This window comes from Nicotiana attenuata, unplaced genomic scaffold (genome assembly GCF_001879085.1).
Source record: "Nicotiana attenuata strain UT unplaced genomic scaffold, NIATTr2, whole genome shotgun sequence".
Classification (NCBI taxonomy): domain Eukaryota; kingdom Viridiplantae; phylum Streptophyta; class Magnoliopsida; order Solanales; family Solanaceae; genus Nicotiana; species Nicotiana attenuata.
Window position 1 is genome coordinate 61,826 of NW_017671317.1, and position 3,886 is coordinate 65,711.

Here is a 3,886-nt window from a genome sequence, read left to right on the forward strand (position 1 = left end):
TAAACTTGTTACAACACCTAACTACCTCAGCTATAACTAGAATCGTTACAACACCTAACTACCTCGGCCACACCCCGACTTGATCCAACGTCTAACTTTCTCAGCTATTACCATAATCCTTACCTAACACAAAGAATCATCAACCTAAGTATCTGTAATATCAATTAAGAACACAATGCAAGGGACCCACAACTCAACAACAGCCCGGCAAGGGGGCAACATAATGACCTCTTCTCTTTCTCACTTTTACTTCACAATTCGCTTCACAACTCGAGCCACTGCTCTAGAGGTTCAATTATCACATATACTACCACAATTCGTTATACAAACTGGAGCCAACGCTCCTCAATGTTCATAGGTCACCATTCTTTCCACAACTTTACACAATAAATAAAAAATTTCACCAAGGCATGAATAATACAACGAAATCATGGAAATCACAATATAAGACTCACGGTCATGCTTGAAACCAACGTATAGATACTCACCACCATGCCCATACGTCGTACTCAACAAGAAGCAATTAGCAAATAGGACACAACTCCTAATCCCTCAAGTTAAGTTTAGACCGGACACTTACCTCAAACTTCCACGGCCAGCTCAATCCTCAAATACCGCCTTTCCTTTCGAATTCGGCTCCAAATCAATTGTATCTATACATAATCGACTTGATAACATCAATAAATGCTAAACAATCCAATTCCAATGCTCAATTATAGCTTTTTAATCATTCTTCCCAAAAACCCAAAAACCGACCTCGGACCCGCTTGGTCAAAACACGAGGTTCGGACCAAAAAATCAAATCACCCATTAACCCATGAGCCCAAATATATAATTATTTTCAGAATTCGACCCCAAAACGAGGTCTAAATCACAATTAATCAAAAAGCCCTAACTCTACCCAAATCCCTAATTTTCTACCCTTATTCACATGATTTAGGCCTAGAAATCTAATGGGTGTTAATGGAAAATGAAGAAAATGAGTTAAAGATTACTTACCCAAAAGATTATGGTGAAGAATTGCTTCAAAAAATCGCCTAAGAGCTTTGGAGAAGAAGAGGTTTGTGAAATTTTATAAAAATCCCGTAAGTGTTCTGTTTTGGTTTTTTAAAAATCACTGGGCAAAAAGCCTTCGCGATCGCGACAGACCCTTCGCGTTCGCGATGGGTCAGGCTGGTTAAGCATTCGCGTTCGCGTAAACGGGCTCGCGTTCGCGAAGCTTTAGCCCCTCGAGCCCTCGCGTTCGCGTCCAATGGGTCGCGTTCGCGTAAGACAACTACCCCTCTCCCTGCCCAGGCCCACTTGGCCTTCGCGCTCGCGTGGCTGGGTCCGCATTCGCGAAGGTATAAACCCCCACTGCCTCGCGTTTGCGTCCTGAGCTACGCGTTCGCGTAGAAGGATTTTCCCTTCATCAAAATTTACACATCGCGTTTGCGAGGGCCATCCCGCGAACGCGAAAAAGGAAATCTCAGCATACCAGAACAGCTATTTTCTGCAATTTTTCTTAAGTTCAAAACTTTCCGAATCACCTCCGAAACACGCCCGTGCCGTTGGGGCTCCTAACCAAACACACGTACTAACTCAACAACCTCATAGAACTTATCCGTGCGATCAAATCGCCAAAATAACCTCAATAACAACGGATCAAACCTCAAAAATCAAGAACTTTTCTCAAACTTCATCAAGTATCAAATTTAGCAATTTAGGTCCGAATCACGTCAAATGATATCCGTTTTTCATCAAATTTCACAGAAACATCTTAAATCATATAAGACCTGTATCGGGCGCTGGAACCAAAATACGGGCTCGATACTAACATGTTCTAATCAAATTTCATTTCAAATTTCCTTAAACAATTTCAGAAAACAATTTCTTTCAAAAATTTATTTCTCGGGTTTGGGACCTCGGAATTCGATTCCGGGCATACGCCCAAGTCCCATATTTTCCTACGGACCCTCCGGGACCATCAAATCACGGGTCCGGCTCTGTTTACCTAAAACGTTGACCGAAGTCAAAATAACTCATTTTATAACCAAATTTTACCATTTTTCACAGATTTTCATATTTAAGCTTTCCGGCTACGCGCCCGGACTGCGCACGCAAATCGAGGTGACTCTAAATGAGGTTTTCAAGGCCTCGGAAATACAGAATTTAATTTAAAAGCAAGTGATGACCTTTTGGGTCATCACAAAGAAGCAGAAGCAGAAGTAGAAAATTAATTTATTCAAGACAAAGCTATCCTCACCATAAATTTATATTTTTCAAATTATCCCTTACTAATTTAAGTTTTTTCGTTTCATTTTTGTTTCTAGTTTTTACCATCCTATTAAAATTAAAGATATCATATATATGAATCATATTGTAACTTTTTAAAAAATTTATTGACTTTTCTTGTTTTTGATCTTTTCTTTGTGTAATGTCTCGTAACTTTCCAAATTATCTCCTTCTTTTTCCATACTAAAGCAAATTATCTGCATCTTCTTTGGAATATCAATTCTCTTCCTACAAATAATTATTTATAATTTCTTCTATTATATGCTATTAGTTCCCGAATCTTTAAAACGGTTATCAAATCTGATTTGTGAAAATGACCTACAAATAGGTAATAAATTTACAATTGCATTGCATAATCTATCTGTATATTATTAAAAGAAGAAGAAATGCATCCATATTTCGTCAAGTGGTAGCCTCACAATAGGCCACTTGGCATTTTAGGACAAAGAAAGTTTAGGTAATAATTAGTTTCTTTTTTAATTTAAATTTTTTTAAAAAAATAAATAACTTATACATTATGTGTAGTTAATAATTATTTACTCTTTTTGAATTAGAACTTAAACATGCTTAACTATTTCTTTTACGATTTTATTTATATATTTAAAATTATTTTTATTTTACGCTCAATTCCATCTTTCAAGTTTGACACTCAAAATCATCTAGTTACAACTACCATGGCTATACATAACTTCATCCGACAATATTTTTTTACCGATAAAGAATTCGACTATTATGCTAATGAAGACATTACTGCAGAGATTGATGAAGGAGATCAGCCTTCTGATATTCCTTTAGAAATGCGAGGCAAGTCTTCTACTAATATGGAAGCGTTGTGTGATAGAAGTAGGGATGAAATTGTTGAGAAGTATTATTATGTGTGAGTGACTTTACTTATTATTTCATAAAGGATTATCAATACATAGTAATTTGTGGATAGACTTCTAATTTATACTGAATGATGTTATTTTAATTATTCAAATCATCATATAAAAACAAGTAATTATACTGGATAATATCATATACTTTAGTATAACTATATATGTAAAATTGATTTAAATCTTTAATATGTTTGTTTACTTTATGTTTTATATTTTAATTAAAAAAATAATAAAAGTCTCTTACGATAAATATTTAAGTTCATTTTTGTATTTAAAAGAATTATACGACCTTGGTACTATCCTTTTTGGTAATTTAACACTCAAAAGCACTTTTTGAAATGATTGGCCAAACACAAATTATTTACCAAATGTAGCAAAAAGTACTTCTTAAATAAATTGGCCAAACACAAATAATTTTTTTGAAAAAATACTTATGAAAAAAATATTTTTCAAAATAAGCAGATTTTGGCAGCTTGGCCAAACGGGCTCTAAAACAAAAAAACCAACCTTCATGATGAATGATAACTCAAGCATATCATCAAGAACAAAGAACAGAACGTGTTTTGGTAAAGCCAACCGACAATCCAACTTGGACCGACCAATCTACTCACGTCAACTTGAACCATCCACGTTATTTCCTTTTCTCCTTGTCCCATTTTGCCACGTGTACATCCCCAACGGCTAGTTTTTTCCCCTCACATATTTAACCAAGAATCTTTTGCTTAGCCAAGATA